General features: G+C 41.4%; 1 protein-coding gene and 1 pseudogene across 1 annotated transcript in view; both read right to left on the bottom strand.

Moving 5' to 3' along the window:
- The window catches only part of LOC139021564 (anthrax toxin receptor-like), a 122538-nt gene that overhangs the window by 48518 nt on the left and 49508 nt on the right, over window positions 1–24512 (bottom strand). The window lies entirely within an intron of this gene.
- On the bottom strand, window positions 2474–4424 carry LOC139021611 (nuclear receptor coactivator 4 pseudogene; annotated as a pseudogene).

Here is a 24512-nt window from a genome sequence, read left to right as displayed (position 1 = left end):
ATCCTGAACTCTGGATGTCACCAAGAAGCTTTAAGGAAAGAGGCCGATGTGAACACCTTGGAGAAAAGCCTAGTACCTTGCTTGGTCACGTGGCTCATGGCAGTGTCTCCAGGTAAGGAATGAAGGCTGCTTTCCTGAGAGATGGCAAGGAAGAAACCTCAAGACATCATTAGGGACCTCAGCTTGAGGAATTCACCCAAGTCTGCAGGTATTGCAGGAAAGCCTGATGGCAGCTAGGTGGCGTGGTGTCTTCGCCCTGCGGGGCGAATTAAAGCTCAATCATGAGATTCCAGCAAAGCATATATTTTTAAAAGTCTGTGTGATCAACTGTTATTCTTCTTGTGTTTATGCAAAAAATCAGGCCAAATTGTAACTAGACTTAATGCACTAAATAAATCGGTCTTAATTTGGCTCTCTAATAAAAATGAGGGTGATTTTAGGGGGAAATGTGTTTCAATAGGGAATTATTAGAACTGAAATGTTTTTTTTTCCTTCCACTAAACCATTTGTCATAATTCTTGCTGTTCTGTTGCCCAATAATACTAAATAATTTATTTATTTATTTATTTATTTATTTATTTATTATTTATTCTCATATGAGGACATTTTCCCATTGATTTTTAGGGAGAGTGGAAGAGAGAAGGAAAGACAGAGAGAAACAACGATGTGAGAGAAACTCATCTATTAGTTCTTCCTGCACAAGCCCAGACCAGGGGCCCAGGCTGGGGAGGAGCCTGCAACCAAGGTACGAGCGCTTGAGGGGAATCGAATCTGGGACCCTTTCTTTGGTCTGCAGACTGATGCTCTATCCACTGAGTCAAATTGGCTAGGGCCTCTGCCCACTGTTTAATTTGATTTTTTTTAAAGATTCATAAAATACAGATATTTTATTGAATATAAAAATTTTTGTTATCAGTGTACTACTAACCAAAGGTTATCACATTTACATGTGATAGAATATTTTGTTACAAGGTACTTTTACAAATACACACAACTATGGCTGTTAGACTTTTAATGGAGGGAAGTACAAAATGCATCAATGCAAAAGACTTTTACATACTAATTAGCAAAGTGATTAATGTAAATTTAGGAATACACAGTGTTGAACCTCAAAAACTACAAAGTTTCCTGCAACCTAAAATAAGGGAAAGGCTCCTTACGTTTTTACCCACCACCTTTATTAAAGTTCCAAATGGTGTCTGGGGGAGATAAAATAATACAGGGCTTTTCCCAGCCGTGGTTCAAGAATTCCAATGAAGCTGTATGGCAAACGGCACTGTTAAGACGGAAATTTCCCCAAAGGGGCTTTTAGGTGATAACATCACACACTAAGTATTTCCAATACCATATACCAGGGCAAAGTTGAGTGGCTTAATTTAGAAGCCTGGAAAGCAGTTTATCAAAGAATTTAAAAAAAAATCCTATCTCTCTCCTACAGAGAAACTTTTTAAATCGTGGGCATGACTTTAAGGATTTTGAGAAAACACCAGTTTTCATAAAGCTTCAATAAACACCCCAAGGCACACGTGTTCAGAACAGCCAGCTCACTGCACTTTTAGAGGTAAAGGTACAAGGGACACTGCTTGCAGTAAGGACATTTAATTTATCCCTAGTTAAAAGCACCAAGTGTTAATGTCAAGCTCAACTTCCATTTACACAGGATACACCAATAACCAACCCTTAGGAGAATGAATAGTTCAAGTACTATATTTCCAACATGTTTTGCCTTTTGCTCTCTGATTAATCGGCACTGGGGCTCTTTTGCTTGCATTTCTTCAGAATATTTTCAGATAGGTTAGGATTACCCAGAATATCATCTTAAAGCAATTTAGAGCTTTTCTAAAAGAGCTCACTAGATAATTTAATAACACTTAAGGAAATAAATACAAAATTTGCAGTAGCTTTAATTTCTTACAAAAGAAAATGTAGAATCTGACCTGTGGGTTAAATGTTTTGTAATTAATGTCAAAAATTGCCAAGATGTTGGCACACATTTTGGTTTACCCCCCCCCCCCCCCCCAATCACTATTCTCAAGGTTAATTATTTGTGTGAAATAGGCTATATATTACTTAAACAGAAGAAATAATGACTTCCACCACTAATGGAAAAAAAACCCACAGCAAGGGAAGCATCTAAAGAAGGGTAGCCAAAAGGTTAAGAAAGTTGACTAGCTTTGCATCAACACCTTGAATATAGAACTCTTTCGTTTTTAAAACTACAGTTTGAATATACTAACAACAACACAATCTAAGGAGCCATGGAGACTTGTGAAAGAAATATCCACCAAGATACTGTGTTTCTTTCTAGTGTAGGGGTGAATTGTAAGAAGAAACAATCACCTCAGCATCAACAAACAGCCCTTTTCTTTTACACAGTAATTCATAAGTGATGACATTTCTCTTCACTAGTTCAAAATTAGGCAGGAAAGGAACTAAACTGGCTGGTCACACCCAGAAACACAATGATTTGGCAAGCTGCAGTCACTCGGCTCATGGAAATGTGATGATTTGCAGAAAAGTTGCTTGATTCTAGTACTCCATTCCTTCACATCTGTAGAGGAGTTCGATATAGCCACTTTTCTTTATCAACTTTAAGCTGCATACAGGCAAAGAGATCACAAACTGCTGGGAGGGCATAATTATGTTCTGGGGGGAAGTTATGTTCCTCCTGCAGGGGTGAATTAAGTAATACTTCCTTGGCCTTCTTTCGTAGTAGCCACTTGTCTTCTCCTGAGGATAACTGGCTGAGGTTTCCTGTCTTCTTTCCTGGCAAGACCCAGTCAGCTGTATTAAAGGGACACCAGGAAGTGGCCGCCGGACTCATAAGCTTTTGTTTGCCAGCTCTATTTTTGGGATGTGCTTCTTTGCATGAGGGTATGATGAGCCACTCTGACAAGGAACTGTTCCTTATCATTTTGAAGGAATCAGCAACTTTGGAAGCAGCCATTGCCTTTGATATTTTAGCTTGTTCTGCTGCCTCTCTCCTGGAAGGACAGAGCCACATATTCAGGGAATCTGGATGCTTCTCTGATTCAAATTTTGGTTCCGCAGGCATACCATTTTTATCCTTTCCTTCTTTCTCCAGCAGCCACTTAGACATGGCTTCCTTCTCACAATTTTCATCACACACACACTCTGCAAAGGTTGTACAGGGCTCATTGGCTTTGCAGACCTCCTCTACTTTATATGGGTCCTGATGGTTCCGGACAAGCCAATCCTCAATAACCATGCTGGGAGTGGACAAGGTTTTCTTGGCCTCACTGTGGTCATTCAGGCATTTCAGATTGCCCAGGTTTTCAATCTCCACACCTTTGGGCTGGTTGCCCCGACAATTGGTACAGGAATCGGACTTGACAAGCCAATCATTCACATTGTAGGACTCATGGAACACCTGGAACAGGCGCTTAAACTTCTCACTGGTTTCACAGCTGCCATTCCCAGGCTTCTCCAGCTTTGGAGAGTCCTGGTCAGTCAACAGCCAATCAGAAAGACTCATCTCATCTTGATCAAGAAGCTCTGGATCTTCAACCTTTTCAGTATCAATGGAGCATGAACTGGTGGTAGAACAGCTGTTACCCTTTTCATAATTTGGTTTTTCAGGAATAACTTCTTGTTGGCTCTTGTGGAGCCAGTTTTTCAAGCCCTTTAGGTTGTCCCAGACATTACTAAAGACACTGCAGGTTCTGGAGGAAGTCTGACTTACTCTCAAAGGTCTGTTTTTGGATGAGCCAGTCCTGGAGATTGGTGCTGGGTGTGTAAGGAGCTGGATGACCATTGGTCGGTTTGCTTCCAAGGAGCCATTCACTGAGAGGGACGGCTGTGGTGCTGGATGCTGACTTCCGCTGCTCTAGCAATGGGAAAATCCTCTTTTCTCCACGAAGGGCCCAATATTGGATGAGCTAGCATGAGCCATCAACTGCTCAGGAATTTGGATGGTCTTGAGGGACCCAAACATGGTGATGGCCTGGCGCAGAGCAGTTGTGTCTGCTTCAAAGAATAGGACAGTCGAATCTTCAGGTTTGAGGGTCAAATTGCCCAGTCTCTCCAGGCACACGGACACTTGATTGGCTAGATCTTTGTTTTGGGTGCACTCCAGTTGATGAATAAGACAGTTGAACTGGCCCAGTAACCAGTAGAGCTGCTGGGCCTGCTGCTGAAGTGTCTCCTATTTAAGCAGATAGATGAGATCTACCTCTTCATACAACCACACCTCCCGGCTTCGAAGGCATTCCAAGTGACGGCTTATGCAGCTGTGAATCTGGGCTTTGATCTCTCGCAAGTTATCTTTAATTTGCTGTTCAGCCCGGAGAACTCCACCAATGGCAAGCTCCAAGTCCCTCTGTGCATCACGACACCTCAGAAGGGGTTCTCTCTTACTGAAGCCATTCTGGTCCTGTGAGGTACTCATTTTCCCTGTTCCGACTACAAACTCCACTCCAGATGATCTGACGGGACCTTCGATCCTACGGGACCTTCGGTGCAAAGACCTAATTTGATTTTTTGGTGTTGAGTTGTATGAATACTTTATAAATGTTGGATATTAACCCCTTATCATATGTATCATTGGAAACATATTCTCCCAATGGGTAGGTTGTCTTTTTTGTTGTTGATTTCTTTTGCTATGCAAAGCCTTTTTTGTTTGATATAGTCCCATTTATTTTTTCTTTTGTTTCCCTTGCCCAAGGAGATATATCAGAAAAAAATATTGCTAAGAAAATGTTAGAGATTTTACTGCCTATGTTTTTTCCCCTCTAGGAGTTTTATGGTTTTGAGATTTACTTTTAAGTTTTTCATCCATTTTGAGTTTATTTTTGTAAATGGTGTAAGAAGGGAGTCTAGTTATTTTTTGCATGTATCTGTCCAATTTTCCCAACACCACTTATTGAATAGACATTCTTTACTCCATTGAATGTTCTTTTCCTCTTTTGTTATATATTAATTGACCATAAAGGCATCATTTTATTTCTGGGCTCTCTATTCTGTTCCATTGATCTATGTGTCTATTTTTATTCTGTCATGCTGTCATTTTCAAATAAATTGTTTTCTATCTCAACTACTGTTGACATACAATATTATATTAGTTTCAGGTGTACAACATAATGACTAGACATTTATGTAACTTACAAAGTGATCATTCAGATCAGTGCAGTACCCATCTGACACCATACACAGTTATAATATTATAGACTTTATTCCCTATGCCATACTTTAAATCCCCATGACTGTTTTTATAATTGACAATTTGTAAATCTTAATCCTTTCCCCATGCTTAACTATTACCCCAACCCCCTTCCCATCTGGCAACCATCAATTTGTTCTCTGTATCTATGAGTTAGTGACATGATATTAAAAAAATCTTTATTGTTGAAAGTGTTACATAAATCCCATTACCCCCTCCCCACCAATGACTCCTTCTAGCCTGCACCCAGCCCCTGCCCCAGGCCTTCACCGCACTGTTGTCTAAGTCCATGGGTTCATTAGACTCCACATGTGAGTGAGATCATGTGATACTTGTCTTTCTCTGACTGACTTATTTCACTTAGCATAATACTCTCCTGGTTCCTCCATGCTGTCTCAAAGGGAAAGAGCTCCTTCTTTTTAACTACTGCATAGTATCCCATGGTATAAATGTATCACAGCTTTTTATCCACTCATCTTCTGATGGGCACTTGGGCTGTTTCCAAATCTTAGCTATTGTAAATTGTGCTGTTATAAATATAGATTCAATGCTATTGAGGGTCTCTTTTGTTCCATATACATTTTGGAGTACTTGTTCTAGATCTGTGAAATATGCCATTGGTATTTTAATAGTGATTGCATATATATTCTTTCTGATTGGTGTTTCAGGATTCTTAGGATATATTGCTAGAAGTGGGATCACTGGGTCAAATGGCAGTTTTCTTTTCTCCACATTCTCGCCAGCACTTGTCATTTGTTGATTTGTTGATTGTAGCCATTCTGACAGGTGTGAGATGACACTTCATTATAATTTTAATTTGTATCTCTCTGATGATCAGTGACTGTATATTTTACATATCCTCTTGGTCATCTGTATGTCCACTTTGGAGAAGTGTCTACTTAGGTCCTTTTCCCATTTTTTAATTGTATTGTTTGTCTTCCTGTGTTTAAGTTGTATGAGTTCCTTATACATGTTTGAAATTAAATCCTTATCAGATAAATAATGGGCAAATATGTCCTCCCTTGGAGTGGGCTTCCTTTTCATTTTTTTGATGATTTCTTTTGCAGTGAAAGGGCTTTATTTTGATGTAATCCCATCTGTTTATTTTCTCTTTTGTTTCCCTTTCCCTAGGAGATGTGTCAGCAAACATATTGCTATTTGAGGTGTCTGATATTTGGCTGTTTATGGTTTCTTCTAGGATTTTTATGGCTTCAGGACTTACATTTAAGTCTTTTATGCATTTTGAGTGTATTCTTGTGTATGGTGTAAGTTGGTGGTCTAGTTTCATTTTTTTTTTTGCATGTATCTGTCCAATTTTTCCAACAACATTTACTGAAGAGACTGTCTTTACTCCATTATATGCTCTTGCCTCCTGTGACAAATATTAATTGATCATAGGCTTGGGTTAACTTCTGGGTTCTCTGTTCTGTTCCATTTGTCTATATGCCTATTTTTGTGCCATTTCCCATTGTTTTGATTACAATGGCTTTGTAGTATAACTTTTTTTAAAAAATATATTTTATTGATTTTTTACAGAGAGGAAGGGAGAGAGATAGAGAGTTAGAAACATCGATGAGAGAGAAACATCGATCAGCTGCCTCCGGCACATCTCCTATTGGGGATGTGCCCGCAACCCAGGTACATGCCCTTGACCGGAATCGACCCTGGGACCTTTCAGTCCGCAGGCCGACGCTCTATCCACTGAGCCAAACCGGTTTCGGCATGTAGTATAACTTGATACCTGTTATTGTGATTCCCTCCAACTTTGTTCTTCTTTTTCAAGATTTATTTTGGCTATTGAGGGTCTCTTTTGTTCCATATACATTTTGGAGTATTTGTTCTAGATCTCTGAAATATTCCATTGGTATTTTAATAGGGATTGCATCAAATCTATAGGTTGCTTTGGGTAGTATGGACATTTTAATGATGTTAATTCTACCAATCCATGAACACTTAACATTCTTCTACTTTTTTATATCTTCCTCTATCACATTTTTCAATGTCTCATAGTTTTCTGAGTACAAGTCTTTTAAGTCCAGAGGATTAAGTTTATTCCTAAGTATCTTAATATTTGTGTTGCAATGGTAAATGGGAATATTTTAGGTTCTCTTTTTGAGAATTCATTATTGATATATAAAAATGCCATCAATTTCTGGGTGTTAATTTTGTATCCTGTTATATTGCCAAATTTATTTATTAAATGCAGTAGTTTTTGGTGGTATCTTTAGTGTTGTCTGGGTGCAATATCATGTGATGTGTGAATAATGACAGTTTTACTTCCTCCTTTTCAATATGGATGCCTTTTCTGTTTTCTTTTCTGATTGCTCTGGCTTAGACTTCCAGTGCTATGTTGAATAAGAGTGGCGAAAGGACATCCTTGTCTTGTTCATATTCTTATGGGACATTGTTTTATTTTTTCCACATTGAGTATCATGTTGGCTGTAGGTTTGTCATATATGGCCTGTATTATGTTGAGGTGTGATCCCTCTACTCCCTCTTTTCTGAGAGTTTTTATCAAAAATGGGTGTTGGATTTTCTTGAATGCTTTTTCTGCATCAATTGATATGATCATGTGATTTTTGTGTTTCAATTTGTTTATGTGATGTATCACATTAATTGATTTGCAAATATTGTACCAGCCTTGCATCCCTAGAACAAATCCCACTTGGTCATAATGTATGATCTTTTTAATATATTGCTAGGTCCAATTTGCTAACATTTTGTTGAGGATTTCAGCACGTATGTTCATCAAGGATATTGGCCTGTAATTATTTTTCTTATAGTGTTTTTATCTGGTTTTGGAGTTAAGATAATGCTAGCCTCATAAAAAAAAGCTTGGAAGTTTTCCTTTTTCTTGGATTTTTTTTGAATAGTTTGAAGTGTTTAGGTGTTAGTTCTTTGAATGTTTGGTAAAATTCCCCTGTGAAGCCATCCAGACCAGGGTTTTAGTTTTCTGTTATTATTATTATTATTATTATTATTACTGCTTAAATTTCATCAATTCTTATTGGCCTATTTCAGGTTTTCTGATTCTTTCTGATTGAGTTTTAGAAGATTGTATTTTTCTAGGAATTTTTCCATTTTGTTGTTGTCTAGCTTTTTGGCATATAGCTGTTCTTAGTATTTGCTTATAAATCCTTTGTATTTCTGTGGTGTTAGTTGTTGGAACTAACTCTTTCATTTCTGATTTTATTTATTTGGGTCCTCTCTCTTTGTTTCTTGATGAATATGGCTGAAGGTTTATCAATATATAAAAAATATATATTTAAATATATTTTTATTGATTTCAGAGAGGAAGGGAGAGGGAGAGAGAGATAGAAACATCAATGATGAGAGAGAATCATTGATTGGCTGCCTCTTGCATGCTCCATACTGGGGATTAAGCCTGCAACCTGGGCATGTGCCCTTGACCAGCATCAAACCCAGGACCCCTCTATCTATTGAGCCAAACCAGCTAGGGCAATGTTGTTTATCTTTACAAACTACTAGATCTTGGTTTCATTGATCTTTTGTGTGTGTGTTTTTTTAAGTCTGTATGTGATTTATTTCTGCTCTGATCTTTTTTTTTTTTTTTAAAAAAATATAACCAGAGTTTCTTTTAGTTATAGTCTTACCTAGAATGGAGGCACACACTAAATCAGGCTGAAATCAGGTATCTGGGTTTGTTTGGCTTCTATAATTGAAACACTCTTGCAGTCCTGCTCACTTTAGCTCTGAGGGCACTGAAAGCAGGTATCTGGGGTTTGTTTAGCTTCTATAATGGAAACATTGTTGGTTAGAGCATAGCTTAGAGCAAGCCACGCCAGGCGGGGACCTTGGCTTCCTCCATCACTGGAGCAAGCAAGCCTCATGTTTGCTCCGGCTGCGTGGCTGCCGGCCGCCATCTTGGTTGGCAGTTAATTTGCATATCCTGCTGATTAGCCAATGGGAAGTGTAGGGGAGGCATGGTCAATTACCATGTTTGTCTATTATTAGATAGTACTAGAGGCCCAGTGCACAAAAATTTGTGCACTGGGGTGGGGGGAGATCCCTCAGCCTGGCCTGTGCCCTCTCACAGTCTGGGACCCCTCAGGGGATGACCACTTGCTGGCTTAGGCCTGCTCCCCAGGGGACTGGGCCTAAGATGTCAATCAGACATTCCTCTGGCAGCCCTGCAGCCCTTGGGGTATGTCCACTTGCCAGCAGGGAGCAGACCTAAGCTGCAGTCGGACATACTTAGCGCAGCTGAGGAAGCAGGAGAGGCTCCCACCACCACCGCTCTACTGGCAGCCATCAGCCTGGCTTGTGGCTGAGCAGAGCTCCCCCATGTGGGAGAGCACTGACCACCAGAGGGTAGCTCCTGCATTGAGCGTCTGTCCCCTGGTGGTCAGTGTGCATCATAGTTTCCAGTCATTCCCAGTCTTTCTGCTGTTAGGGTCAGTTTGCATATTACCCTTTTACTATATAGGATAGAGGCCTGGTGCATGGGTGGGGGCTGGCTGGTTTGCCCTGAAGGGTGTCCTGGATCAGGGTGGGGGTCCCACTTGGGTGCCTGGCCAGCCTGGATGAGGGGATGATGGCTGTTTGCAGCTGGTCACACCCCTTTCAGGGTGGGGGTCCCCACTGGGGTGCTTGGCCAGTCTTGGTGGGGGGCTGAGGGCCATTTTGAGGCTGGTTGGTGGCTGAAGCTCCCAACCTCTCCTTTTTTTCTTTTTCTTTTTATTTCGGGATTTATTTACCTTCTATGGCTGTCACTGGAGCTGAGAGCCAGCTCCAGCTTGAGGCCTTGACTGCTGAAAGCAGGTATCTTAGGTTTGTTTATCTTCTATAATTGATACCCTGTTGCAGTTCCAGCTCTGAGGCCTGGCTGGCTGAAAGTAGGTATCTGGGGTTTGTTTAGCTTCTATAATTGCAACATAGTTGCTTAGAGTGCAGCTCAGAGCCCGGCACGACAGGTGGGGAATCTTGGCTTTCTCCATCGCCGGGGCAACCAAGCCTCCTGTTCTCTTCAGCTGCGTGGCTGCAGGCCACCATATTGGTTGGCAGTTAATTTGCATATCGCCCTGATTAGCCAATGGGAAGCGTGTCGGAGGTACAGTTAATTACCCTATTTGTTTTTTATTAGATTAGATTTTTATCTTTTTCTCCTTTCTTTCACTTCTTCCTCTTCTTAAAGAATACCCTTCATCATTTCATGTAATACTGTTTTGGTGGTGATGAACTCCTTTAGCTTTTTCTTATCTGTGAAGCTCTTTATCTGACCTTCAATTCTAAATGATAGCTTTTCTGGGTAGAGTAATCTTGGTTCTTGGTTCTTGCCATTCTTTGCTTTGAATAATTCTTGCCTGCGAAGTTTCCGTTGAGAAGTCAGCTGACAGTGGTATGGGCACTCCCATGTAGGTAACTAACTGCATTTCTCTTGCTGCTTTTAAGACTCTCTCTTTGTCTTTAACCCTTAGCATTTTAATTATGATGTGTCTTGGTATAAGCCTCTTTGAGTTCCTCTTATTTTGGACTCTCTGTGCTTCCTTGTAAGTTTATTTCTTTCACCAGGTAGTTGAAGTTTTCTGTCATTATTTCTTCAAGCAGATTTTTAATATCTTGATCTTTCTTTTAAACTTCTGGCACCACCATAATGCAGATGTTGGTAGCCTTGAATTTGTCCCAGAGGTTCCTTACACTCTCGTCATATTTTTAGATTTCTTTTTCTTTTTGCTCTTCTGATTGGGAGATTTTTGCTCCCTTGTATTCCAAATCATTGATTTGATTCTCAGAATCCTCTACTCTACTGTCAAATGCCTGTAAGTTATTCTTTACTTCAGTTAGTGTATTTTAAATTCCTGACTGGTTATTTTCCAAGTCTTTGCCATTCGCAATAATATCCCTGAAGGTCTGACTAAGTCCCTTGAAGCTCTCATGAAGATCCTTGAGTAATCTTATAACTGAAGTTTTGAACTCTGTATCTATTAGTTTGCTTGCCTCCATTTCTTTAATTTGTGACAGGTTTTTTTGTCTCTGCATTTTGGCTACTTCCCTGCTGTTTCTATGGTAGAACTGTTATGTCTCCTGGAGTTGGTAGATTGGCCTTTTGTATTAGGTGTCCTGTAGGGCCCAGTGGCTCAGACTTCCCAGTCATCTGATCTCAGCACTCTAGGTGAATCCCTGTGTGGGCTGTGTGCAAAATGTTGTAGTTGAGCCTTGATTGCTATTGGCATCACTTGGAGGAATTGACCTCCAGGCAATTGGCTGTGAGGACCAGCTGTGTATACAATGGATGAGTGGCTGTGCAGGAGACACACCTATGGAGCAAGAGTTGCTTCAGTGAGCCTTTGGTGCTCATTGAGTCTGACCCTTGAGTGTGACACTTGTGGATGTGTAGAGTTGTAATCTGTTATTGTCTGAAGCTGTCCACTTGGTGCACTAGCACTGTGGCCTTCCGAGGGGTGCAAAGTCACCCACTGTCTGGGGCCACGCAGCAGGAGCTAGAGTGATCTGCAGATGGTTGCTACTTGTATTGGACTAGGAAGGGCCCAGAAAGGCCCAACTGTGACACAAGGCATGCTACTGTTAGTACCTGGTCTTGGGCCTTTTGTTGATAGGTTTGTGGCATGCTGATTCCAGCTATTGCTTGTTTAAGAGATTTTAGCAAAGTCTGAATCCTGAGCCAGGTCAGGCCAGACATATGGAAAAGCCTCTGCAAACAGCTTGTGTGGGCCTTCAAATTGGATGGTGTAGGGTCTCAGGGAATCACCAGGAAAGCAGTGTGGGTCATGCTCATGGAAACTCAGATATGGTTGCCAGTCACATCTGAGATGGGGAGGGGGGGAGGTGTCAACACAGGAACAATGACCCCTATGGGCACACCATAAGATAGCCACCCCTGAGTTCCTACCTTGTTGCCAGACAGTCCAGTTCCTCCCTGTATGTCCCTGAATTCTTCCAAAGCTGCCACTCAATGGTGGAGCTCAGAGGAAGCCAGACTATGTAAGTTTGTGTGCAGGTCCTTTAAGAGGAATACCTGAGATTTAAGTAGCCTTTATGTCATTCAGCCACAATCCCTGTGGGCTTTTATAACCTGAAGTTATGGGGGACTTCTCTTCCCAGCTCTGGGACCCTGGTTTGGGGGGCACAGTGTGGGGATGGGACTCCCTGTTTCTCAAGGGAAGCGTTGGAGATATCCTTCTCTGTTAAAAAATGACACATGTGGGTGTCAGACAAGCCATTCTGCACCTTCACCGCTCCTACCAGTCTCAGTGTGCCTTCTTCTTTACTTCTCTAGTTGTAGGACTTCCATTCAGCCAGATTTCAGATGGTTCTCAAAGATGGTTGTTCTGTATTTTAGTTGTAATTTTGATGTGGTTGTGGTAGGAGGCAAGGACAGGCAATTACCTATGCTGCCATCTTGGTTCTGATCTTTATTATTTTCTAACACGTGGTCTACTTTTGAGAATGAGCCATGTGCACTTGAGAAGAATGTATATTCTGCAGCTTTGGGGTGAAATGTTCTGTAAATGTTAATTAAATCCATATGATCTAGTGTGTCATTTAGATTCACTGTTTTCTTGTTGATTTTGTGTTTGGAAGGTCTATCTATCTAGTGAAGTCAGTGGGATGTTAAAGTCACCTATTATGACTGTTTTGTTGTTGATTCCTTCCATAAATCTTCCAGAAGTTTTCATTTTTTTTATATATATAGTAGGTGCTACTATATTGGGTGCACATATGTTTACTAGGGTTATATCCTATTATTGGATCAATCCCTTTAGTATTATGTAGTTAGCTTTACTGTCTCTTGTGATGGCCTTCATTTTGAAGTCTATTTTTTCAGATATGAGTATTGCTAATCCTGATTTTTTTCATTTCCCCTTGCATGGAAAATTTTTTCCATCCCTTCACTCTCATCCTATGAGAGTTGTTTGTTCTGAGGTGGGTCTCTTGTAGACAGCAAACATTTGGGTCATGTTGTTGTGTCCATTCAGCTGCCATATATATTTTTATTGGAACATTTAATCTATTTATATTTAAGATTGTTATTGATTAGTACTTACTTATTGCCATTTTAATTCTGTATGCCTATGTTTCTCTCTCTGTTTCTTATTACAGCAATCCCTTTGGTATTTCTTTTTTTAAAAAAATATATTTTATTGATTTTTTACTGAGAGGAAGGGAGAAGGATAGAGAGTTAGAAACATCGATGAGAGAGAAACATCTATCAGCTGCTTCCTGCACACCTCTCACTGGGGATGTGCCCACAATCAAGGTACATGCCCTTGACCGGGATCGAACCTGGGACCTTTCAGTCTGCAGGCTGATGCTCTTTCCACTGAGCCAAACTGGTTAGGGCTCCTTTGGTATTTCTTGCAGTGCTGGTTTTGTGGTGATTAACTCCTTTAGCCTTTGTTTTGTCTGGGACGCTCTTTATTTCACCATCTATTTGGAATGCTATGATAGCCTTGCTGGATATAGTAATCTTGGTTTCAGATGCTTGCTTTTCATTACCTTGAGTGCTTCATGCCATTTCCTCCTGGCCTGTAGAGTTTCTAATGAAAAAATAGCTGGCAGCCTTATGGGAGCTCCTTAGTAGGTAACGAATTGCTTTACTCTCACAGCCTTCAAGAGCCTCTCCTTTTCTTTAATTTTTGGTATTTTAATTATGATGTGTCTGGGCATGGGCCTGTTTGGGTACTTCTTGCTTGGGACTCTTTGTGCCAGTGAACGTGTATGACTTTTTACTTGACCAGGTTAGGGAAGTTTTCTGCCATTATTTCAAAAAGTCCTTTAACCTTTGCTCCCTTAAGCTGTCTCCTGTTTTTTTCTTTTGGTTTTCCAATTGAGTAATTTTTTCTACACTGTCTTCTAATTCACTGATCTGATCCTCAGCTTCCAATATGTTATTAATGCTATGCTATTCATCATTTTCAACTGGTAATTTTTCATAGTTTCTGTATCCCTTCTCATGCTGTTGAGCATACTTGTAATCATTATTCTGAACTCTATATCTGATAAATTTCTTATTTCCATTTCATTTAGCTCTTCTGGAGAATTATTTGTTCTTTCAACTGGGGCCTGTTTTTCAGTCTCCCATTTTGACTGCCTGTTCGGGGTTGTGTTTATGTATAAGGTATATCTGCTACTATTCTTATTCTCTGGTGCAGGAGAATGCTAAACACTTAGTTACTGGCCCTAAGTACTGTTTGGAGCTATGGCTCCCTCTGCAGGTGCTGGGTGCCTTTGGAAAAGCAAAATGTGCACCAAGGAGGTATTTTCCTAGCCCCAGATCTAGAAGAAGATCAGAAAAAGACTGAAAGCCTCCAGAGAGCCTCCTCTACCTCCTGTCTGATTGTTATTCTCAGTTTCAAAGAGTCTCAGGAAATAGAACACAGCAAGCCATAACATCCACAAGGTGGGGTGGGAGATTTTCCAACAGGGTGGGGCAATTGCTTCCCTCCCAGGCAAAAGCTGCCTGGATGGTAAAGGTCTGCCTGAGAAAGATTTCACCTGCAGTATGAGGGAATGACTCAGTTTAAGAAGCCAGGGCAGCTGCCTTCTGAGTTCTAACCTCAGAGCCCCAAACCTGGGTTCTCCTGACACAGCTCTAGTCCAATCTGCTCTCCCTCTGCTGGAGCCCAAGGTAAGTAGCTGCACATGAAATTTCATATGTTGGCCCTTTAAAAGGGTGCCTACATTTCCAGCGGTGGACAACAGATGTTATGTCAGCACCTCTCGCAGTTCTGGTGCTCTGAGATAGGGAGCCCCTCTTGGGGTTTAGACCCCAGAGTTCCCAATGGGAACCCACCACAGCTGAGATATCCCTCCAGTATTTCAGCTGCTGTCTGTGGGAGCCTGGACAGCCCTCTTCTGCCTCCACACTTTCTACCAGTCTCTATGCGGTTCCCACTTTCCATCCTTGGTTCTCAGTTCTCTTCAGTGAGTTTTCAGTTGATTACTCAGGCTGGTTTTTCTGTATTTTAGTTGTAATTGTAGTTTGGCCATGGGAGAGTGTCAGTGTAGCTTCCCCATACTCTGCCACCATTTTGGAACTCTATGCCTAGTACAAGTTCCATGCTGTTTTGTTTGTTTGTTTTTGTTTAAATTATTACATATGACTACTTTTTCCCCAATTGACACCACCTTCCACTGCCACTTCACCCCTCAGGATAAGCCCCCACCGCCCAAGTGTCTGTGCCCATTGGTTATGCTAATATGCATGCATATAGGTCCTTTTGTTGACCTCTAAACTGCCCCCCCCACCTCCTCTCTGACGGTTTGTTGAGTGTTACCTTGTCTCTGGATCTATTTTTGTTCATCACCTTATGTTGTTCATTATATACCACATATGAGTGAGATCATGTGACATTTATCTTTCTCTGACTGGCTTATTTCACTTAGCATAATGCTCTCTAATTCCATCCATGCTGTTGCAAATGCTAAAAGTTCCTTCTTTTTTATTGCAGCACTAGAGGCCCGGTGCACAAAATTCATGAGGGATGGGGTTCCCTCAGCCCAGCCTGCCCCTCTCATAGTCTGGGAGCCCTCAGTGGATGTCCTATTGATGGCCACAGTCTGGCAGCAGAGGCTCCAAGCAGGCATCCTGTGTGTGTGTGTGTGTGTGTCCCCAATGGGGGTCTGCCCCCAGGCACATTGGAAGCTCAGAGCAGGTGCTGTGTGTGTGTGTGTGTGTGTGTGTGTGTGTTGGGGGTCTGCCCCCAGCCACACTGTGGAGGCTTGGAGCAGGTGCCCTCTGTGTTGATCTCTCAGGCACCTACCCTCCACTGCATGTTGTACTCTCTCTTGAGCTCTGGCCAGGGTGGAGTGATGCCTGTAGGCAGCATTTTCCTGCTCATGAATCTCTGGATTGCTGTGGAGACCTGGGGGCAGGCCCTCCTGGGTGCTGCCTGCAGGCTGCACTTTCCTGCTCTGGGACTGCCATGGAGACCCAGGAGCAGGCCTTCCTGGGTGCTGCCTGCAGGCCCCATTTTCCTGCTATGGGATCGCCATGGTGACCCAGGAGCAGGCCCACCTGGGGGCTGCCTGCAGGCTGCACTTTCCTGCTCTGGCATCACCATGGCGACCCAGGAGCAGGCCCACCTGGGGGCTGCATTCAAGCCACACTTTCCTGCTCTGGGATCGCCAGAGTGACCCAGGAGCAGGCCCTCCTGGGTGCTGCCTACAGGCTGCAGTTTCCTGCTCACCAATTGCTGGATCGCAATGGCAACCCAGGACCAGGCGGCACTTTCCTGCTCTCCAATTACCATGAGGTCCCGGCTGGGGGCTTAGGTGGCACACTGGGGTCCTGGCTGGGGGTAGGGCCTAGGCGGTGCGATTTTGCCACCTAAGCCCCACCTCACAGGGCTGTACACGGTGTGGATGGCGGTTCGCGCTGTCCCGCCCTCCCTGCAGTAGGCAAACTGGCCGCCATCTTTGTTGGCGGCTAATTTGCATATTGTGCTGATTAGCCAATGGGAGGCAGAGCGAAGGTATGGTCAGTTACCATCTTTGTCTATTATTAGATAGGATAGTATTCCATTGTGTAGAAGCACCACAGCTTTTTAATACACTCATCTGCTGATGGGCACTTAGGCTGTATACAAATTTTAGCTATTGTAAATTGTGCTGCTATGAACATAGGGGCGCATATACCCTTTCTGACTGGTCTTTCTGGTTTCTTAGGATATATTCCTAGAAGTGGGATCACTGGGTCAAATGGGAGTTCCTTTTTCAACTTTTTGAGGAAACTCCACACTGTTTTCCACAGTGGCTGCACCAGTCTGCATTCCCACCAGCAGTTCATGGGGATTCCTTTTTCTCCACATCCTCACCAGCACTTGTCATTTGTTAATTTGTTGATGATAGCCATTCTGACAGGTGTGAGATGGTACCCTGTTGTTGTTTTGATTTGCATCTCTGAGATGATTAGTGACTTTGAGAATGTTTTCATACTAGTATGTTTCTCAGCCTTCTGTATGTCCTCTTTCAAAAGTGTCTTGTTCAGTCCTTTGCCCATTTTTTGATTGGATTGTTTATCTTCCTTTTGTGAAGTTGTATGAGTTCCCTGTAACTTTTTGAGATTAAACCCTTATCTGAGATAGCATTAGCAAATATATTCTCCCATGAAATGGGTTTTCTTATTGTTTTATTGATGGTTTCTTTTGCTGTGCAGAAGCTTTTTATTTTGATGTAATCCCATTTGTTTATTTTCTCCTTAGTTTCCATTGCCCTAGGAGCTGTATCAGTAAAGACATTGCTACAATATATGTCTGATATTTTGCTGCCTATGGAGTCTTCTAAGATTTTTATAGTTTTCTGTCTTACATTTAAATCTTTTAACCTTTTGAGTTTATTTTTCTGTATGGTGTAAGTTGTGTGCTATGCTGTTTTGATTACTATACCCTTGTTGTATAGTTTGATATACTACAAGGTAGCATGATACCTCCAACTTTGTTCTTTCTCAAGATTGCTGTGGTTATTTGGGATCTTTTGTGGTTCCACATAAATTTTGGATTATTTGTTCTAGTTCTCAAAAAATGCTATTAGTATTTTGATAAGAATTGCACTGAGTCTACAGTTTGTTTTGGGTAGTATGGACATTTTAATGATGTTAATCTTCCTATTCATGAGCATGGTGTATGCTTACATTTATTTGTATCTTCAATTTCTTAGAGTTTTCCAAGTACAGGTATTTTATCTCCTTGGTTAAAGTTCTTTGTAGGTATTTTTAAAATACAATTGTTAATGGGATTTTTAAAAAGTTTCTCTTTCTGATAGTTCATTATCCTATATAATGAAATGTTAACATGCAAATCGATGAAATGGTGGAATGATCGATCACTATGACACGCATTGACCACCAGGGGGCAGGCGCTCAATGCAGGAGCTGCCCCCTGATGGTCAGTGTGCTCCTACAGGTAGAGCGCCACTCAGCCAGAAGCTGGGCTCACTGCTGGCAAGGGCAGTGGTGGGATAGGAACCTCTCCCGCCTCTGTGGCAGTGTTAAGGGTGTCCAACTCATGGCCTAAGGGAGCGGGTTTAAGCCATCAGTCAGACATCCCCCAAGGGCTCCCAGACTGTGAGAGGGTACAGGCTGGGCTGAGGGACCCTCCCAAGTGCACGAATTTCATGCACCTGGCCTCTAGTTGGTGTATAAAAATGCAATCAATTTCTGAATATTTTGTATCCTGTTACTTTACTGAATTCATTGATTACTTCTAATAATTTTTTTTTGTAAATCATGTAGTATTATGCCATCTGCAAGTTATGAGTTTTAGTTCTTTCTTTCCAATTTTATAAAACTTTCCATTCTTTTTTTGTGTGTGAAAGTGGACACCTTTATCTTGTTCCCTGGTCATAAGGGAAATGCTTTTATTTTTCCCTGTTGGGAATGATGTTGGCTGCGGGTTTGTGATATATGGCCTTTACTACATTTAGGTATGGTCCTTCTATTCTCACTTTGCTGAGTTTTTATCATAAATGATTGCTGGATGTTGTCAAATTCTTTTTCTGCATATATTGATATGATCATATAATTTTTATCCTTCATTTTTTAAAATGTGATGCATCACATTAATTGAGTTGCCAGTATTGAATCTAGCTTGCATCCCAGGAGTAAAACCCACCTGATGTATGATCTTTTAAATGTACTGTTGAATTTGGTTTGCTAGTAATTTGTTGAGGATTTGCCATTTATATTCATCAGGGATAGTTTCCTATAATTTTCTTTATGTGTAGTGTCTTTATCTGTTTTGGAATCAGGATAATGCTGGCCTCATAAAATGAACTTTCCTCTTCTTGAATTTTTTGGAATAGTTTGATAATAATAGTTGTAGTTCTTGAAATGTTTGTTAAAAATTTACCTATGACACCATCTGATTCAGGACTTTTGCTTGTTTGGAATTTTTTGATTACTGCTTTAATTTCGATGGTTATAATCAGTCTCTTCAGATTTTTTGTTTCTTCTTGACTTAGTGTTGGAAGAGTGTATGTTTCTAGGAATTCATTTAATTTTTGCAGATAGTAAAGTTTGTTGACATACTTGTTTGTAATATTTTCTTATTATTCTTTGTATTTTTGTGGTTTCAATTGTTACTTCTTCTCTTTCACTTGACTTCATTTAGTTGAATTCTGAGTCTTTTCTTCTTCATAAGTTTGGTTAAAAGTTTATCAATCCTGTTTATTTTTTCAAAGAACTGGTTCTTGGTTTTATTGATATTTAGTTTTTTTTTACTCTATTTCACTTACTTTCACTCTGATCTTTATCTTTTCTTTCTACTCACTTTGATCTTTGTTTGTTGTTCTTTTTCTAGTCCCTTTAGATGTAAGTTTAGATTTTTTATTTGAGATTTTTCTGGTTTCATGAGGTAGGCTTGTAATGCTATGAATTTCCCTTTTTGGACTGCTTTTCCTGTCCCATAGATATTTGTGTTGTTGTATCTGCAATTTAATTTGCATCAAGGTATCTTTTGATTCTTTTCTTGATCTCATTGTTAACCCATTTATTGTTTAGTAACATTTTAGTTAGCCTCCACATGTGTGCCCTTTTCAGTGTGTTTTTTTTCTTTCTTTCTTTTTTGCAATTGATGGATTCATATCATCATGGTTGATGAACATCCTTTTTTTTTTTTTTTTACATATGTCTTCGTTTTATTTTCCCACTTGACCTTCACGCGGCCTCCCCTACCCATCAGTGTCTTTGTCCATTGGTTATGCTTAGATGCATGCATACAAGTCCTTTCCTTGGTCTCTTACCCCACTGAAGAACATTCTTGATATATGTTTTCAATCTTCTTAAATTTCTTGGGACTTGTTTTGTGGTCTAACATGTATTCTACCCTGGAAAATGTTCCGCGTTCATTTGAAAACAATGTATATACTGCTGCTTTAATGTAAAATGCTCTTAAAATATCAATTAAAACTTAGCTGGTTTGGCTCAGTGGATAGAGCGTCGGCCTGCAGACTGGAGTGTCTTGAGTTTGATTCTAGTCAAAGGCACATCTAGGGTTGTGGGCTCGATCCCCAGTGGGGGCCGTGCAGGAGGCAGCTGATAAATGATTCTCATCATTGATGTTTCTATCTCTCCTTCTCCTTTCCTCTCTGAAATGAGTAAAAAATATATATTTAAAAATATATAAATCAACTTCCTCTGGTGCAATGTGTTATTTAAGACTGTTCTTTTCTTGTTGATTGTCTGGAATATTTATCCATTGATGTCAGTGGTGTCTTAAAGTCCCCTATTATGACAGTATTACTGTTGATTGCTCACTTTATGTTCATCAATATATGCTTTATATATCTAGGTGCTCTTACATCGGGTGCATAAGTGTTTAAAATAGTTATATCCTGTTGTGGGATTGATTCCTTTATTAAATGTCTGTCTTTATCTCTTATTATCCCTTTGTATTGAAGTCCATTTTGTCTGATATAAATATTGCTACTCCAGTATTTTTTTCATTCTCATTTACATAAAATATTATTTTCCTTTTCTTACTTTCAAACTGTGTGTGTGTGTGTTTTGAACTAAAGCAGGTATCTTGTACACATAATACACCTGGGTCTTGTTTTCTTATCCATCCACTTACATATGTCTTTTGACTGGAGTATTTAATTCATTTACATTTAAATTATTGATATGTGCATAGTTATTGCCATTTTATGGTTCATATTTATGGGTTTTTTTCTTATGCTACTTCTTAAAGAAGTCCTTTAACATTTCTTTTATGCTATTTTGATGGTGATAAACGCTGTTAGCTTCTCTTTTGTCTGGGAAGCTCTTTATCCTTCAATTCTAAATGATAGCCTTGCTGGGTAGAGTAGTCTTGGCTGTATGTCCTTGTTTTCCACCACTTTGAATATTTCATTCCAATCCCTGCTGGCCTTCAATGTTTCTGTTGAGGAATAATGTGAAAGTCTTGTGGAAGCTTCCTTGTAGATAATTGCCTTTCTCTTGCTGTATTTGAGATTCTCTCTGTCTTTATCATTTGGCATTTCATTTATTTATTTATTTAAAAAATATTTTAATTGATTCCAGAGAGAGCAAGGGAGAGGGAGAGAGAATAGAAACATCAATGATGAGAGAGAATCATTGATTGACTGCCGCCAGCTGGGATCGAGCCCTGACTGTGAATTGAACTGTGACCTCCTAGTTAATGGGTTGACACTCAACCACTGGGTCCCACCAGCCAGGCTCATTTGCCATTTTAAATATGATGTGTCTTATGATGGTCCTCTCTGTGCTCATTTTGTTTGGGACTCTGCATTTCCTGGACACCTGGGTGTTGGTGGAGGTGGAGGTTAGAGAATTTTTCAGTCATTATTTCTTCAAATAGGTTCTTAATCCCTTGCTCTCTTTCTTCTTTTGCTGGTACCCCTATCATGCAAGGGTTGTTATGTCTTGATGTTTTCTTAAATGTCCCTTAAATTATCCTCTTAAAAATATTTTTTCCTTTTTTTGCTCTCATTGGGCATTTTCTCCTACCTTATATTCCAAATTGCTGACTGCTGTTGACTTCTGCTTCATCTGCTGTTCATTTCTTTCAGTATATTCTTTATTTTAGATATTATATTCCTCATTTCTGACTTTTAAATGGATTCTATGTCCTTTTTTAATGCAATCTCTTTGCATAGTTCTCACAGAGTTTATCCAATCTCCCCCTAAGTTTCTTGAGCATCCTTCTAATCATTTTTTTTACTCTGTATCTGGTGGATTGACTGCCTTCATTTCATTTAGCTCTTTGTCTGGGAAATTCTTCTATTCTTTCATCTGGGGTTTGTATCTTAGCTTTCTCTTTTTGGCTGCCATTTGGTAGAGTGGTCTTACGTGGTAGGTGTCCTATGGAGCTCACGTGCATAATCTCCCTGTTTACCTGTGCTGTGTGCTTCGGAACATACATTGTGTGGCTTATGTGAGCCTCCTGCTGTAGTTTGAGTTTTGATTGCTGTTGGCCCACCTGTGGATGCAGTTGACCCTCTGCATGGCTCACTGTGAGGATTGACTCTAACCACATGTATGAGCTGCTGTGTAGGGGCTGACCCCACAAGCAGGATTCACCCAGCATGATCTGGTGCCTGCCAAGCCCCTCTTTCGAGTGTGCCACTTTCGAAGCTAATTGGATCATGCTTGGATGTGGTCTGAAGCCACTCCCCACGTGTGTTGGTTCTGGGGCCTTTCGGGAGGGACACCAGTGCTAGTCAATGTCAGACTCTCCCTGTGACTGACCCTGGACTACCTGTGAGGAGCTAAAAAGCCATCTAAGGTTGAAAGCTGCCTTTTCTTGCCTGAGTGCACGTGAGGGGGCAATGCTCTGTACCAACATCAGCTGCCACTAGTACCGGGCTGGAGGCATGTCAGCAAAAGATCTCAGGCACCCTCAGCACCCACAGCCTCTTCTTTCTGGCTATCTGTTAAGCTCAGCCACTGAAAGAGCCGCCCTTACAGCAGTTAGCAAGTTTCTCAGTGAGTCACCATGTCGGGGTGAGTAGTGTTCACCAATGTAATAGAGATTCAAAGTCGGCACCAGTGCTGGGTCCAAGACCACTGGGTACACCAAGTCTCAGGGAACTCCAAGGCCAGTCACCACCTGCCTGGGGCTTCTCGAACTTTTTGGTAGGGCAGGGTCTTAGAGAGTTGTCAGGGTGGAGCCAATAGAGTTCATCGGGCTAAAACAGATTAAGATTTGGCCAGGCAGAGGGAGGATTCTGCATGGGAATGGTGGTTCCTGTTGGTCCTTTGGGAAGACATTCATTGCCCTAAAGCCTCACCACTAAACCCCTCCCTTTGTGTCCCTGGCACCCCTGAGCTTGCCGGAATTCCTCAAGAGTTTTTAACGAAAGAGTGCAACATGGCCCAGCTGATGTGGCTCAGTTCTAGAGCATCAACTAATGAACCAAGAGGTCAGTGGTTTGATTCCCAGTCAGGGCACATGCCCAGGTTGTGGGCTCATCCCCAGTGGGGGGTGAGCAGGAGGCCGATGTTTAATATTTCTCTCTCATATTGATGTTTCTATCTCTATTCGTCTCTCTCTAAATATCAATACAAAAGTTTTTTGTTTTTTGTTAAAGAAAGACTGTAACACGGGCCCTGTCTGGCCACCACCAGTAGATCCTACATCCAGTGGGAGCGTGGTGGGGGATGGGGGGAGTGCCTCAGTGAGTCGGTAGGGAATGACTAATGTAGCTCCTAGGTGGTGCCATCAAGGGGAACTGGTGGTAATGGGGGTGGTGTGTGCTATACAGGAATGTTGGTGCTTGTTGGGAGCTTGGGGAAATGGCCTTTGCCCTAAAGCCACACAACTCAGCCTCTCCCTGTGCGGGGCTAGAATAGCTCCCAGGTAATGCCATGTGGGGAAGTGCTTCACACAGAAAAGATGCTGACAGAGGCTGGTGTGGGAGAGGGGCTCAACACAGGGACATTCAGCCTTTCCCCCAAAGCATCACAATTCAATCTTTTTGTGCATGATTCCGGTTTCCTACAAGCCATTGTTCCTCCACTGAATCCCAGTGTGAATGTCTGGAAGATATTGTGTGCTGGCCCTTTAAGAGAGAGGCTCTGTTTCCAGCATTCTCCTGTCTCACCCAAGCAAGTCAAACCCTGTTGATTTCCCAGCCAGATATTATGTGGGATCCTCTTCTTGACTCTTGTGCTCCAGGCTGGGGAGCGTGGCGTGGGGTTCAGCCACCTCCACCCTTGGGGAGGACCTCTGAAGTTGCAATGTCTCTCTGAATTCTCAACCTCTGCACATGGGTGTGGGGCCAGCCTTTTCCCCATCTTCACCCTTCCTCAGTCTCCATGTGGCTTCTTCTGTTAATCCTTGGTTATAAGAATTTTGTTCAGCTAGTCTTCACTTCCGGGCTGATTGTTTTATAATTTAGTTGTAATTTGATGTGGTCCTAGGAGAAAGTGAGTGTAGTCTGCTTACCCTGCCATCTTGGATCTGCCTCTGATATCAGCATTATTTCCATTTCAGAGATGAGAAAACAGGCTCTCACAGATCATGAAATTTGCAACAATTTCTATTGCTTGTGTCTACTTGAACTGAGATCTAGCCTCAAAACACATGGCCTACTTATTTCAGTAAGCAGATGGGGGTGGCACTGTTAAATCAGATAATTGCTGCATAGGGAACTGTACTCTCACTACCCACTATTAATAGAGATTTTTTCATGGAAGCTCCTAAGCTAAAATTCAAGGCGGTTCTTTTTCTAAATGATGATGACACTTTCCACTGTCCTTCTCACTACTTTCTCTATTGTTTTCCTTGAGTGACAAATGTCTTCCAAAGAAGATTTACAATAAGCAAGAGTCCTAAACCCACCCACCTACTCTGGGAAAGTTTCCTGTTTGTGATGATTTTGGAGGAAAGCT

This window comes from Myotis yumanensis, unplaced genomic scaffold (assembly GCF_028538775.1).
Source record: "Myotis yumanensis isolate MYYU_CA2020_CCGP unplaced genomic scaffold, mMyoYum1.0.hap1 SCAF_13, whole genome shotgun sequence".
In the NCBI taxonomy this organism is placed as follows: domain Eukaryota; kingdom Metazoa; phylum Chordata; class Mammalia; order Chiroptera; family Vespertilionidae; genus Myotis; species Myotis yumanensis.
The sequence above is the reverse complement of the archived record's forward strand: the minus strand, read 5'-3'. Positions and strand labels throughout refer to the sequence as shown.